This window comes from Camelus ferus, chromosome 36 (assembly GCF_009834535.1).
Source record: "Camelus ferus isolate YT-003-E chromosome 36, BCGSAC_Cfer_1.0, whole genome shotgun sequence".
Lineage (NCBI taxonomy): Eukaryota > Metazoa > Chordata > Mammalia > Artiodactyla > Camelidae > Camelus > Camelus ferus.
Genome location: NC_045731.1, coordinates 14,665,343 through 14,681,526, shown reverse-complemented (window position 1 = coordinate 14,681,526; position 16,184 = coordinate 14,665,343). Strand labels below are relative to the sequence as shown.

The 16,184-nt window shown below is 44.8% G+C and overlaps 1 protein-coding gene and 1 non-coding gene across 3 annotated transcripts in view; one reads left to right on the top strand and one right to left on the bottom strand.

Moving 5' to 3' along the window:
• The window catches only part of CTNNA2 (catenin alpha 2), a 944,841-nt gene that overhangs the window by 93,579 nt on the left and 835,078 nt on the right, over nt 1-16,184 (top strand). The window lies entirely within an intron of this gene.
• LOC116661801 lies at nt 5,069-5,171 on the bottom strand. The gene has a single exon (XR_004317764.1). It is a non-coding gene; the product is annotated as a U6 spliceosomal RNA (small nuclear RNA).

The window sequence follows — 16,184 nt, the reverse complement described above, 5'->3', positions numbered from 1 at the left end:
GTCATGGACATTCATCCATTAATTAAATCATTATTGATTGGACACCTGTTGTGTTTTGGCTTCTGGACCAGATCCTGGGAGAATTGTTGCTCGGAACGCAGTTTCTGGATTCAAACATTACATACTCTAGAAGGTGAGAGAAGAATAAAATGTAATGAGCTCTAATTACAGGGAGAAGTAGAGGTACTGTGGGCATTGCTGTGTAGGGCGTGGGGTGGGGGAAGGGGTCTGTGACCCAGGCTGGGCATAGGCTCAGCTCCATGGCCTTTGTTCTTGCTTGGGTTGCTGGCTCTGCAAGCAGTTACAGTGGAGCATAATTATGGCCCTTATGGCAAGATGTGCCGAATACTCTGCTCCATGGGGTGTACACCAGGCACGTTTATTCATTCTAAATGGATGTGCCAGGGAAGGCGCAAGGAAGGAGAACTAGAAACCAAGTCCAGAACAGTTAGCGGGGGTCTGCAAGTTGAAATATTTAGGGAGACCGTCCGTGATTCTTCTGAGTAGAGTGTCAAAAGGTGGGAAAGAAATTTAGGTGAACTGAGCATTGCTGGAGCTGAACTGTTGGTGGAGTCGTGTTATAAAATGAGATACAGAGAAACAGAGAGGATGATCAACAGAGGGTCCTTTGGATCCTACATAGAGGCTCAATGAATATTTGATGAATGAGTCTTAGATTGTGATGCGGTAATTGCTGTAACTGAGAACTAGATCATGGCTGTTAATAGTTGTAAGTGAGATATTTACACCTCTTTAATGAAGTATCAGTGTTTTTCCACCTGAGGGGGTATATCCATGTCACTGGGCTGTGCAGTCACTATCCTGGAGCCTGGTGAGTGATTGAAAAATACAGTGAAGTGGAAAAGAGCATCTGACAAAGAGCGTGAAAGCAAAGAGTAAACTGGGGCAATATTTGCAACACATGAAGCCGGGGCACGCTAGTGCCTTCCTGTTACTGCCTTATATTCTGCAAAGCAGAAAAAAAAAATCGGTTGGCTCAAATCTGAAAAGCTGAAGTGCTGTTTGCTGGTTTACTAGATGTCTACACCACTTATTCCATCATCCTCCTGGTCTCGCTGGAGCAGCTCCTCGGCCTGACTGTCCCCGTTGTTAGTTTTGCAACGTATTGACTGAAAGAACACTTTCAGGTGAGTTACGCGTCCTAGGACCTAGGGTAGGTTCCAGTGAGGGTAGATTTGTTTATGTCCTCTGAATTGTTTTTATGAATGCAATTCCCTGTATTTTCAGGCCCCTGCAGTTTTCATGCTCTGCTGACTGTAGAGTCAAGGGCAGAGAGAGTCCTTGATTGTTAAACAGCTTGTGGTTTCAGATGCATAGACATTTCCTTCAAATTCAGATCTTCATACTGAGGCTAATTTAGTTCCCTACAATAAAATATTTTAAGGTCTTTTTTTTTTCATTAGAGCAGGAGTTAGAATAATTATCATTGTTTAGAAAATACTGCTTAATATAAAAGGAACTCCAAAGAAATTATAATCACTCTGTAAAATGGAAAGTAGAAAGCACTAAAAAATTCATGAATATGAGAAAAATATGCTTCAATAAAAATGTGTGTGGAGCCAAGTTGTGTTTTAGAATAGAACTTGGAGTGTTGTGTTTGCATCAAAATGAGCCCCCAAAATAGAAAATTCTGATTAGAAAAAATCCTCTAAAGTAATGATAAATATATTTCCTATAATTGAACAGCAAATTCCTAATATGGATCAATAGTGTGTATGGTACCAGATTCTCGTTTGCTGTTTGCCTACGCTGGTGAACGTAGCCCCACTTCTAGGTATAATGTAAAAAGTTCATGTGCCCCAAGCCATGGCGTAGAGTGAAGGTTATTACAGCTGTGAGTAGTGTTTCTCAACAGGATCATTTTTGGTATTTTGGGTGGGGGTGCCCTTTGTAGCGTGGGATTTTAACACTGCACGACGTTAATCAGCCCTGGCCCCACAGAACTTCACGATGATCGGAACATCCGAACTGGCCTCTAGAAAAGATTATCTAGTGATACAGCTTTCCGCTCAGATCAACTGATGTGGAATAGGGGCTGGCGACCTTTTTCTGTGAAGAGCCAGGTACTAAATACTTTCAGGTCTGTGAGCCAAGCACTCTCTGTTACAACTACTCAGTATTACTATTGGAGCAAGAAAGCAACCATAAGCAACAGGAAAAAGAGTGGCTGTGTTTCAATAAAACTTTCTTTACAAAAGCAGCTGGTTGACGGGATTCACCTGTGGGCTGCAGTTTGCCAGCCCCGCTGTATGTGCTGCAAGTCTGCCAATTTCAACATCAGGGAAGTTACTTGGAAACAAGTAGTAATAGGTCAGTTAGGAGGGTTTTGAGCTGCAAGTAATATGAAATCGTATCTACCATTTCTAAAGGCAGGGTGGTTTCAGTCTTGGCCAGCGGAATGTATTACCGTCATGAAAGACCCAAGGGCCTTCCTTCTTTCTGCTTTGTTATTCTCAGCTGTTGGAGGCTACCAAGTGGACGCAGCAGTGTCCCGTGCTGTTACAGCAGTGCACAGGGAGGAATAACGTGCCTGTCTGTCCCCTAGGAAAACCTTCCCCAGAAGTCCTTAGCTGACCTGCTGTCAGATCCCAACTTAAGCTAAAAGGGCAAAGTGGAAATTCCAGTTATGTGGAATTCCACTTAATTGAGCAGGACCCAGCCCTGACCCAAAGCTGTGGATACACAGTATTTGGGTGAACTGAGATTGTATTTAAGAGGAAGAGCCCCAGGCTTTGTGGGGTTAGTGGAGGACCATGTCTGAGATGCAGTATTTTCCTTGCCAGTTACATTATAGTTTAAACCTAATCTGTACTCAGTGCTGTTTGAGGCCCTTTGTTTTCCGTTGTTCCTCATCTGTTCAGAGGGAGGGTTCATGCATGCCTGTTTGGGGGCAGAGGAGAGAGAGGAGGCTGGGTCAAGGTTCTACCCACTGATTGTGGGTAATTTCTCTCTAATACTGAAGAGCCACCTGTCGTGAGGTCAGAAACACCAGTGTGTGACAGACCACGTTTAAATTTGGTTAACAAAGATTACTTGGTGGTCCTTGCAGAATATTTTAAATAAGCCCCAGATAATCACACGTAGTTACCATATCATTTGGTTTGCATTATAAGAACTGAATATCATTGGTTGAAAGGCACTCCCACTGAAATGTTGTAAGAGTGCACTTCAGTGTCAAATGCGAATGCAGAAGACCATCTGGTTCTTCCAGGCTCATCAAGGTTCTGCCCTGTAATTTCAGATAAAGCGGGTGACTTGCTTGCCGAGAGAGTCACTTCGGTGTCTGAAAAATACAGATATAAGCAAAGACTGGTTTTCCCACTGCGTGTGCTGTGTTCCCTGCGTTATGTCCTGACCCTCCTGGAGCGGAGTGCCTTCTCAGAAGACCAGAAGCTTGTCAGTAGGGATGGCTCTAATTCGAGTTCTAAATTTTTTCCTGGAGTTGCTCCAGAATCTTGAGCTCTTGAAGCTGTCGGCATTGGGGTTGAACAACTTCCTTTAGATGCGCCCGTGTTTACTTTAGTGAAGAATGACACTGTCTTGTGGGTAGATTTGTTCAGGAGGCCTTGTTTTGCATCCTTTTGATGTCTTCGCATTACATCAGCCTCTTTTATGCTAATTGTTTATGTATGTGTTTATTAAAAATACTGAATTCGCAGTATTGTCCTCAAGGATTCCAACATTCCAGCGTGATGGAGACAAATGAGTGAACAATTGAAATGGAGTGTGACTGGGGCTCACTGAGAGGAAGCAGGGTGTGCTCTGAGAGCAAGGCTGGGTCTAAGACGTTCAAGAAATGACGTGTTTCAGAGGATAATGGAGAGTAAGGCAAGTGAAGAAAACAGGGAGACGCTCCCCTGTGGGAGGAAAGACACGGTCAGAGGCTGAGAGGTGCCAGGATGTGGCGTGTTCCGAGGACAAGGCGCGCTGCGCTAAATCTTGAGTTCACGGAGACTTGAGATGCGAGCCGGATGGATGCTACGTAATGAATCAATACTGAAGGCCAGCAGATATAATTGGAACTTTATTCTTCTGCCGTGGAAGTCAGCAGAGGCTTTTCAACAGAGAGTGACATGGTGTAGTTTTTACTTTGGGGGAAAAATTAAAGCCCTGCAGCACAGAGGAGGAATCAGAGCAGGGGCTAAGACCGAAGGCAACATGACTGGTCCAGAGACTTTTCAATAATCCGAGGAAGAAATAATGACAGCCTTGATTAAGGCAGTAGTGATAGAGAAAAAAAAAAAGTGATGCTTATGAAATATCAGAGAATTTTTTTGACCTAATGAACATTTTGATGCAGGAGGTAAGGGAAAGGAAAGGAATTGAAATGACTCCTACATTTCAGACGGGGCTTGACGGATACACAGTGGTTCTGCTCAGATGACACAGGAGTTGGACCAATTTGGAGGAAAAGGTGATGAGTTCACTCTTACGCAGGTTTACTTTGAAGGGTTTGGAAAACTAGTAAATGATTGCTTCCAGGGGGCTGGAACCCAGGCGGGAGCCCTGAGCTGGAGAAATAGATTTGGGAGTTTTCAACAGAATATAAGCTACAGACATGAATGGCACCAGCCAGATACTGTGTTTAGGGCAGGGAAGGACTGAGAACAGGATGCCAGGAGGGTAGAGGAAGAGCAGGAGAGAATGGTGTCTTTGAAACCATGGACAGAGCACCATATTAATATTGTCAAATACTGCTGAGAATTCAAGTTAAATAACTGAAAAGGAGGCCACTGGCTATTTTGAGGTGATAGATTTATCTATATTTAAATAAGGTATATGTGATCATTATATAAGTTGAATATATATATATGTTGACTATATATATTTAACTTACATAATGATCTATATATAGTGAAAATATGTGTTTAGTGAAAAGTATATATAATAATGTATAATTTAAGAATTTCCATAAATCCCACCACCCAGCATAACTATTGTTAACATTTTGATGCGTATTTTTCCAGAGTTTTTCTATATGTAAATGTATTCTCTATCTAGCTATATCTAGATATATGTCTATATGTAACAGAAGAGTTCCTACTCTAAAAATATGAGACGCTGCATGAATTTGCTTGTCATTCTTGCCCAAAGACCACGATCACCTTCTCCACATCCTTCCAGTTTTAGTATATAAGCTGGGGAAGCACATGGCGTCCACTGCATCAAGCAACTAGGAGACCATTTGTAACTTTGCAAGGCTAATTTCGGTGGAATGGTGAGGGTGGGAGCCAGATTGTGTGGGGTGGGGAACGGGTAGGCAGCGAGGAAACAGAACAAACATTAGAGCCTGCCCTCTCAAAGAAACAGGCTGTGAAGGGAAAGAGAAAAAGAAGATGTCAAGAAAGGAGTAGGATGGAGAGCGTTTATTTTTTCTTTTATATTTTCGTTGTTTAGTTGGACAGGACTTCCCACTGACTAGAAGGAGCCAGCAAAGGGAGATGAAATGAGGATACAATGGAGAGGCTGTGATTGATGGATCTGGGAGTCAGGAAGGGATGGGGCAGAGGAAACAGAACCAAATTCCATCTTCCAAGAAGGCCAGTAGGAAGGAGGTGAAGATGGGAAGAGATGCTGCTACGTTTGGGGATGGGTCACCTGAGGTGATTCCGGTCACCTCAGAACGAAGACGGCTGGTACCCACATGTAGTCAGTTGTTTGATGAAGTCTTTCTGAACGTGTGTGAAACAAAGGGCTGCCATATTTGATACGATCCATTATCTGTCCCCTCGTATTCTGAGAGTGGTGCCAAGAGACGTATGTTAGAAAGGTCTAGCCTTCTCTGACAAAATGAAACCTCGGGAACGGTCCCCAAATGCTTTGGTTACCTTAAATAACCCACGAAGGAGTTATTGTCCACCTATTTCTGTCAAGCTACATGAAGCTGTGTGTTTTGTTTTTGTTTTTGTTTTTGTTTTTGTTTTTGTTTTTACTTGTCTTCCCTCCAAGACATACTAACCATGAAGTAAATGGTTAAGTAACCATTTAACCAAGGGAAGTTGCATTGTACAGTGAGGAAAACGGATTTGAAACAAATCTGGTTGAATTCCATTCACTTTGAGGAAATAACGTCCCTGTGCTTTGGTTGTCTTCTCTTGTGAGATTGGGATCCTGTCGTGTTGACCTCGTAGCAGACAGGAGGTAGCATAAGGTAATGACGGTGTTAGTGTCCCCACAGGTGGCTGTCCCATACGCATCTTGTCACTCCGTGTTTGAAGGCTCCCTTTCAGTCCTGCACACCAGGACTTGCTGATAGAAGCAGGGAGCTCATAATAATGATAATAAACTGGCCAGTGACCAAGAAAATCTTTGTTGTTGTGAATATGATGAACCAGGTGGAAAGGACTACCCCCTGGACACGCAGACTTCGCAGAGCCCGTCTGCATGTCCTGAGGGCCGTGGTACGTTTCATGTTTGTATTTTACAAAAGCGTTGTCACCTAAGGTACCTTTTGTCTCCTAAGCACCAAGTTAAATGCCACAGAGGACCAGAAGGAAACCTGGGTTATTGTTTCTCTTTTCACATGTGAATTTCCATGACAACACGCTTAATAAGGTGATTTACCAGCAGGCATGTATGGCTGGGTAGCGCTGGTGCTAAAATGTCAGTCCTCCCCACAAAAGACTCCGAAGCAAATATAATTGCTATAATGTGTTATGACTTTTCAAGGCTAGTCATTCAATTGAAAGGGGCGAGGGTAACACAAGGCAGGTGAATTATCTCCCGTTTACTAAGCTGCCACCAGACGGCCAGCTGCACCTGCACGTTCTACCCGGTGAACGAGCCACTTTAAAATGGGAGAGGGGCGCTCAGAGAGGCAGCGGTGTTCGGCTTAAATCAGTTCTCGAGTTTCTGCAGCTTAACTCCTTGTTAACTTGCCAGAACCTGTATGGATTTAACTTTGACTTTAAAGATAAGAACTTGCTTAAAAGAATCCAAATCCCTTTGTAGTCCGGCGGCCTCAGAAGCGGGTGTGCAGGGTACCCACTGGGTCCGTGGCTTGGCGGCAAAACGCGCTTGGGAGGTCGAGGGGCGAAGGGTAGGGCCAGGCTGGGGGCGCCCTTATCCGTGTACAGCGATGATGACGGCCACCGCGAGGATGGTCCCGAGCACACGGCTGCTGTGCCCACCGCCAGGGAGATGGAGGAGAAGTTCCGGGCCTCGAGTGAAGCGGGGTCCCGGCTGACACCAGGTCTCCGCGGGCCAAGGCCGCGGGTACCTGAGCGGGAGGGTGAGAGAGAGCGGGTCAGAGAGCTGCGTCCTCGGCCACAGGCCTCAGCCTTCCTCTAAGATGCTCCCCAAACGTCCAGCATTCCCTGGGCATAAGAAGGACTCCTCTGCACACCCCGCCTCCATTCCCTCCCCCAGCCCCCCAGCCCTGCACCTCCTTGAGGATGGCAATGATGCCCGCGGGCCACAAGCGGCAGCCGGAGGGCCGCACCGCGATGCGCACGAGGCGGTGCAGCGCGCGCCGGGGCTCCAGCAGGGCCGGCCCGGGGCCCCGGGAGGCCGGCGGAGCCTGGACTTCCCTCGGGTTCCCCCCGGGGGCCAGTCTGCACAGGGCTGTGGAAGGAGGGTGGTGGGGAGAGGCCGTCACTCTTAGGCTCGCTGAGCCCACCAGCTTCACATGTCTGGCCGAGACAAAGCTGTTTCCTTCTTCCAAACCTCCTCTGGGCTTGCAGGGCCTGATCTTCGACGCCGACGGACCGCTGGACACTGCCCTCCCCCTCCCGAGGCCTTTCCCCTCGTCCCTCCCTCCCCGTGGCCCCAGAATGGCGCCTGGCCCCCTACCCCGCCAGCCCACAGCGCGTCCCCATTTCCCCTCCACTCCTCGGCCAGGCCCGTCTGCCGGCGCGCGGCGGGGGGGGGGGTCCAGCGGGGACCCGGCAGGTGGGCGGGGCCGGGCGGCAGCCGTGGGCGGGGTCTGCAGCCCCCAGCGCAGCGCGCCCCGCGCAGCGTGTGCGTGGGGCGGGCCGAGCACTGTGCGGCGTGGGGGGCAGGGGCAGGGGCAGGGGCGGGCCGGGGCTTGAGCCGGCGGGTTGGTCCCTGGCAGCGAGTCTCCTGCAGGTGAGGGTCGGGTGGCCTGCCGGGCAGGACGAGGTAGCCGCCGGGCGGGGTCGGGCGTGGTGTGGGGGGCTCGGCAAGGTGGCGGGGACCGGGGACCCATACTCAGCGGTGGCCCCCGAAGCCAGGCCCTGTGCCCCTCAGCGCAGGCGGGTGGCGGTGGTGGCAGTGGTGGTGGCGGCAGTAAGGGTGCAAAGAAGGGGCTGCCTGTTGGGGCAGCGTGGGAGGTTGGGCTGGGGGGCATTGTAGAAAAAAAACCTAAAACAAAAAATGAAACAAATGAATAGAGTAAGACACAGACTCATAAATACAGAGAACAAATCAGTGGTTACCTGTGGGGAGAGGGGTGTGGGGAAGGGCAAGATAGGGCAAGGGGCATAAGAGGCACACACTGCTAGGTATAAAATAAGAAAGATGCGGCGATGTAATGTACAGCACCGGGAATATGGCCAATGTCGTATAACTTTGAATGGAATATAATGAATAAAATACCAAGTCACTATGTTGTACACCTGAACTATTCTTCAATATAAATACAGTTAATTTTTTCACTGCTGTATACTGTTTCATGATATCAGTAGAATATTATTTATTTATCATTCATTGTTGACAGATGTTTGCATGTTTACGTTTTTTATCTACAGTGAGCAGTGCCCCCATAACCATTCTTTCCTGCTGTTAAATCGCACGTGCAGGAGTGTTTCTAGGTTGTGTACGTACCATTGGAATCACCAGATCATAGGTTATGCCCAAGTTCAACTTTGCTAGGTGGTCCCAACTCGGGTTTCTTTTTATTTCTTTTTTTTTCCAAATTAGTTTGACCAGTTGATAGCTGCTTCTGTAGTGTGCGAACGTTTCCATTGCTCCTCGTGCTCACCAATACTTGCTGTTAACTTGAAACGCCTGCTGACATGGTCTGTGTGAAATGGCATGTCTTTGTGCTTTTAGTCTACATTTCCCTAATAACTGAGATTGAAGCTATTTTAATATGTTTGGGAGCCATCTGGGCCGGTTCTTTGGTTAAAATTTTTTTGTTTCTTTTGCCGATCTTGAGTTATCTTTTCATATCGATTTATAAGTGTTGTTTATATAATCTTGGTATTAAGTCTTTATCATTAGTATGCATTTCCTAGCTTATAGTTTGTCTATGTTGCTTTTGGATAACATATTTTATACTTTTTAATATAGTTGAATGCCAATCTTGGGTTTTGCTTTGTGAGATTTGATTTTTTATTTTTTCCGCTTTATGGAATTATAATTGACAAATAAAATTGTAATGTATTTTTAAAAATACAGATCCTTTAGTACTAATTAACTAAATATTCTTACAGTCACTTAATTTAAAACAGGTCTTACATAAATAGCTGCATTTATTTCTTTAAATTATATCTTAATACTCTGACTACTTTGTCTTCTTGACTCTCCATCGTGGGGTTACTTGAATGCTTTTTCATACTCACTTTTGTTTTTGGCCTTTTTCTGGCAGCAATTCAAAAGGGCATTGAATATTTCTTTGTCATTCTGCTGCACAAACTGCTCACTATCACTCCACCAGTGCATGTGAAATTTGAAGGTATTCTTGGTTACCTATCACTTGACCTAAACACCCTGGTGAAATGAAAGGATACTGGCCCCACAGATGCCCCTGCCTGGCTGAGCTCACTCTCTGAACTCTCCTCCCTCACTGAATGGTTCTTGCTTTTGCAGTCTGATGAGTCAGAGGCGGTCTCATCTCGCCAGTCAGCATTAACAAGTCTGATACACCTCGATGTTTCATACAGCGCCTGCCTGGGCCTCGCATGCTTTGCGTGGTCAGTGCATTTGCCCTGATTAACTGGATGGATGGATAAATGAAGGAAGGAAGGAAAGAAGAAATGGAACATACAGTATTCGACTTTTCTGTTAGAATATTGAAGGCATTCTGTGGGAGGAAAACCACTTTTTGTTTTGTTTTTTCAGATAAATGGCATCGAAAGTGGTTCATTCTGATTTAAAAATCTCCTTTTTGCATAAGAGTCTTAGTATTGTATTTTTTTATTGAGTTATAGTCAGTTTATAATGTGTCAATTTCCAGTGTACAGCATGATTTTTCAGTTATACTTGAACGTACATATATTCGTTGTCACATTCTTTTTCACCATGAGCTACCACAAGATCTTATATATATTTCCCTGTGCTGTACAGTATAATCTTGTTTATCTATTCTATATATACCTGTCAGTATCTACAAATTTCAAACTCCCTGTCTTTCCCTTCCCACCCCCCTCCCCCAAGGCAACCACAAGCTTGTAATCTATGTCTATGAGTCTGTTTAGTATTTATGTTCATTTGTCTCTTTCTTTCTTTCTTTCTTTTTAGATCCACATATGAGCGATCTCGTATGATATTTTTCTTTCTCTTTCTGGCTTACTTCACTTAGAATGACATTCTCCAGGGACATCCATGTTGCTGCAAATGGCATGTTGTCATTTTTATGGCTGAATAGTATTCCATTATATAAATATACCACATCTTTATCCATTCATCTGCTGATGGACATTTAGGCTGTTTCCATGTCTTGGGTATTGTAAATAGTGCTGCTGTGAACATTGGGGTGTAGGTGTCTTTTTGAAGTAGGGTTCCTTCTGGATATATGCCCAGGAGCGGGATTCCTGGGTCATATGGTAATTCTATTCATAATCTTTTGAGGAATCTTCATACTGTTTTCCACAGTTGGTGTTGTATTTTAACTGTATGTGTGTGTGTGTGTGATTGTGAGACTTGAATGTGGCAAAGAATGAAGTTCACAAATGCTCGTAACATTTTTGTTAAATGCTCAGTACTGTGCTAATCACTGCGAAGAGGGCCGAGTCCCTGTCCCTGAGTGTATTTGAGAGGACAAAATTTATATAAAGCAAACAGAGAGCAACAGAAGACGATTTGTATTCAAATTAAATGTTATGTGGTACTTGTTCTAATTAGTGGGATAGCGATGGAATTCAGAGAAAGGAGGAGTCATTGGGCCTTGGGGACAAAAGGCAATTTGGGTCACTGAGGAGAAGGAAGACACTTCCCAGAGGGCGTTGTGGGCCAACTTGTAGCTTACACTGTTCTTCACAAAGAGACCCTCGTGTGGGTCTCAGCAGTGAGTCAGATACCAAGGCAGACCTCACTAGTTTGCTGAAGGAAGCCCCGAGGTTACTTTTTTCCTGAACAAAAATGACACCCAGATTTAACACATTAAATAAAAACTAATGATCCAGTTAAAATACATAGTGAAACTACATATTTTTAAAACATGTGAATAAAAAGAAACCTAAATATAAATTGTGTTCTCTGAGCCATACCAAGGTATCCTTTGTTTTAGGTCTCTAGGAAGTAACGACCAAAGAATATGTCTAAACAATATGTCCGAAAGATATTTTTAAAATTATTCCTCTCTAGGAGATGGATTCTACTATTGAAAAGATGAAAAGTTGATACTTGAAAAAAATCAGATAAATATTTGGATCATGTTTTATGTATGCATACGTAAAACATTTATGACAGACCTACTAACCTATTATAATGATTATAGACAAAGATAAAAAAACTTGATTTGTGCCCTAATGAGTTTGTAATCTGGTGGGTTATCTAAAACTAATGTCAATTTCTCAACAATGAGCCAGTTTAAAAAAAATTAAGATCATCCGTTACTGACTGTAAATCCGTAGCAATGCAAGGTGTGTGGAGAAGCTGCAATGGGAAGATGTCAGCAGTTGGATTTTGGGGGATGCGGAGGACTGTGTTCCAGGTGGGGACTTTGGGAAGTGACATGAACCCTCTGTTATGAGGTGGTCCGTACCTGATTGGAACAGAAGACATATTAAAGAAATAAGATCCAGGGGACCATGGTCAGAAAGTGGAGTGACAGCCTTGTTACAAAGACTTGGGACTTGGCTGGAGAAGAGAGTTAAGCAGTTACTTTGTCCTAGAAAAAGGCATGTTTCAGAAAATTAGTTGGGCTGAATTATACAGCAGGATGAAAGATAAGGAGAGCAGTTTGTGGTTATTTTGCTGTAATCTGAATATGAAATGTTGAGATCCTCGTGAGGATTAAAGTTATATAATCATTGCATGTGGAATTCTAATTTACAGAAGGTTAGAAGGACACAGAATAAATTCATTGCCAATTAAATAATGCCTTCCTCTTACATAATCTGAGATTGCTTTTGGGCTATAAAGATAACTTCTCAAAATACGTTGTCTGAAATACTAACGGTTCTTATTTTCGGTTTTTGGAATCTGTTGCACAAATCAGAATTGCAATGCTGCTGAAGGATGTTAGGTAGAACAGGGTTAACCTTTGGTCAGATACACTTTGTTTAGGAAAACTGAGTCCTTGATGGGACTTTGGAGACGTAACTTCGCAAATGGAGTAGGCACGGCTCACCTGGATATCACACACGCTCAAATCCAAATGGAAGACAAGCCATAATTTAGGAGTAGATTGAGCCTGTTTATGCTCCAAAATGAATTTAAATGATGAGGCTATGAATGTAGTGAGAAGCAAGGAAATGAAATTGACAGATAGTAGCTTTCATTTTGAATTTCAGATCACTGGCTTTCTATTCGCATACTCCGGGAGTAGCAAATTTCTATTAAGTTGGCACATAGATTTAGATTTTATGAATATGCTATTGTAGGTATAAAAACTCATTTCAGTGAGCTATGGACATAGTGATTTCTTTCCTAAATCAGGAAGCTGTAGGCTATATATTATTAGTCTAAACTTGTCACCCTGAAAGCCTGCAGGCTGTGGAACTTTCTTCATATATTCTTTTTGTTTTTGTTGATTTGGGTAGAACAACTGAGCGGCTCTAAAGAGAATATAATCGTTTAATTCTTATTTAATATGTGTTTAAAAATATTAAAGTATTTTAGTAGACATTTATGCCTAGACATGAAGTGTTGTTACAACCTTTTGAAATGACGAGAATGACAGTTCTGTCCCGCAGCTGTCCTCGGGGTGTTTGGCTAGAAGGCCTGGGCTCGCCGCGGCTAGAGGTCTCACAGGTCCTGTAGCACGTGAGGGCGGCGGGCACTTTGCTCTGACAGCCACATGGAGAGCTGCCCCGCCCACCTCTGCTGCAAATAGCAGAGAACAGGTGGACATTAATCGCTTCAGCTCTGAATCTAAACGGCGATGCATCCTCTGATTGCAGCGGCGACGTGCATCGTGGGCCCATGGTCAGTTCCCTGAGCCGGAGCTTTGGATGGTTCTGTAGGGGACAGGGATGGGCGATACGCTGCCTCCTTATAGTCAAAGGAAGAGAAAGTGAGCTTAAAGTGAGTGACGTTGATGGAGAAAAATCAACAGCAGGACTTTCCCATCGCTAGGCCATGAGGCCAGGCCATCTCCAAACCCAGGGTACCACCAGGAAGAGAGCCGAATCTCCCTCACCCTTTTTAGACCTGGTGCGGGTGCAGGTGCCAACCAGGGTGCCTTTTACTTTCTAGGGATGTTTGAAGTGTAATCAGATGCCTCCTCTGTTTTTATATCTCAGCCTCTACTCCTGCCTGTGATGCACATACACACGTCAAGTTCTCGACTCCCTAGAAAAGCCCCTCTCCCAGGAGGGGGCCTGAATATTAGAGGTTCCTTCCTTTATTAACAGCAGAAAATTAGGACACTTACCCCTTGGCGGCTCGTAAGGAAGCTCGTGTTACTCTGGAATGTCTTTTTGTCAGGTTTTGCTTTTTCTGTCGTGAGTGACGAATGGCTCTGGCAGATCCTGGCGCATGTCTCTTCCTCACCTCCCTGAAGAGTCTGAATTTGTGAGGTATTACCGTGTAGGATGTTTTGTCACCTTCCCTGGATATGCAGCTTGATACCTTTCAAGAAGAAAGTCTTCTCAGAAATTAAGTAAATTGCTAAGAGCTTGTTCTTAGACTTGTGCAGTTACGATGCATGGAGGAAGACAACCGGTTATCTTCCATTTTTTTACAGCCCCTGTTTTTCTCTTTCATTGTGTCTAGTCAGCATTCTAAGTTTCTACCAAAAGCAAGTGAAATATGTACTTTTTCCTTTGAACTTAAATCATTGACCAAAAAGATGTATTTTCTTTATGCAGAATTCTTTGTGGGCACCGCAGACTGCGTTCATTGTGCAGATGTGCAGTGTGGATTTGAGAGCTGTTCCTTCGACACGTGAGAGGCCGGTGTGTGTGACTACACACTTCACTTGTTCTCCCGGCCTCTTGTCTGAGTCAGTTTGCTTGTTCCACACGGAGGAGCATGTCTCTATGACTGGGTTTTTCCCTTCAAGAAATTAATACCGTACGACCTTGCCTTGCCTTTTGCCATTGACTTTTACCTGTGTCCTCAGAAGTGGCTGAAAAGATTGATCCCCAAAGGAATGAATTAAGTCAAGTGATTTGCTCGGTGACTCTTGTCCTTCCATTTTTAGTTTTATAAGTTCCCTGTGACCTTCAGGATGCAAGGCCCTGTTCCATCTAACTCTGCTTGTTGGCTCATAGTTGGGTTGAGGTCTTTGTTCAAGGTCTCCCATTTCTTCTTTTTTTTTTTATAATTTTTATGGGGGAAGGGAATTAGGTTTATTCATTTATTTTTAGCGGTGGTAACTGAGGATTGAACCCAGGACCTCGTGCACGCTAGGCATGCACTCTCCCATTTCTTCTTGATGTAGGCTGGATTCGTGTCTCTGTTACGGTTGTCCCAGCATTCTTGTTTCTCACCTCAGCATTGTTTGAGTGCCATTTCTGTACATCAGTGGGTGGGAACATCAGTAAAAGAGTTTGTGTGCCTGCCTTGGTGGGCCGGCTTCGCCTGCGTAACAGGGGTGATTCTGTTCACAGTCCAACTCAGTACCTTTCACTGGTGATTCTGTTCACAGTCCAACTCAGTACCTTTCACTGCCGTGTGAAAATGACCTCACTGCCTGACTGTTCGTTACCCAGCTTGCTTCCCTCCGGGGCCTCCCTGTGCATCATTGTTACTGTGCCACTCGCTAGTCCGTCAGAGCTTGACAAGGGTGCTCAGAGTTCGCAACCATTGTGTCCTCAGTGCTGGGTTACTGAGGCGGGTCTGGCTCCAGCAGGGATGCAGGCGGCCTGTGTGGAGAGAAAGCATCTGGTCTCTCCATCCTGCCACAGCGCGGGAAGGTGTGTTGCCTGGCGGCAGAGTTCTGCGCACGTCGGAGCTGCTGGCGGCAGTTGGCGGTGTGAACGGGAGATGCGTAAAGTGTTTTCAGGTTTTTGGAGGACAGGCAGCATATCCTTGCCAAGTATTGTTGTTGTGAAGGAACCCAAATCTAAATCGCGCTGTGTGGCTGGATCGCTGAGCTTCGTTTATTTAAAACACGGCATTTGGAGAGAGTTAAATACCAGCACACTGTGTCTTCGCCTGGTTTTTTTTTTTTTTTTTTTTTCCTCTGAAGCAAATTTGTTGGGTGTGTTTGCCAAAGGCTTAGCAGGAGCAGGGCAGTGAAGGAGCATGTGCCTAATGTGATAGGCCTTCTTGGCCGGGTTAATTCTAACAGAAGTAATCATCTACATTGATTTATAAGAGTGGAATTGAGTGGGGACATTGATTCAAAATAAGAGAACGGCTGTGAACAGTTTGATTTATGAGGGTATTAAAGCAGATGATTCAGATTTCACTTTGTACGATCTAAGGTGGCTGGCCCAGTGGTTAGTTGTCAAAGTACATTCAGCAAAGAGCAGTCGGTTTCGCAATGAGAAACACACCCCTGATAGAATGTATAATTTACTCCTTTGAGGCCAGGACCACATTGTGTGCTTATACGGGCATGCGAGGCTGTTACCTACGTATCTGTGGGAGAAGATTGCTTCAGAGTGAGATAAATAACCTTATCAGACGCTCACGGAACAAGAATATGAGTGCAGGGAGTGATCAGAGGGCTTGCAAATAGCTGCAAGCTGATTTTCAGAGCCGTGGCCACTCGTTTTGCAAGGTACCTTTCCCGTTTAAGAGAATGAAACTTGGCTCTCCTGGGGAGCGGAGTGTCCTCAGGGCTCAGTTATGATGGGGGAAAAAAAACCAAAGAAGCCTTTTTTGTTGGGACGTGCGGCCCCTCCTCCGGTGATCATGAGGGGTTT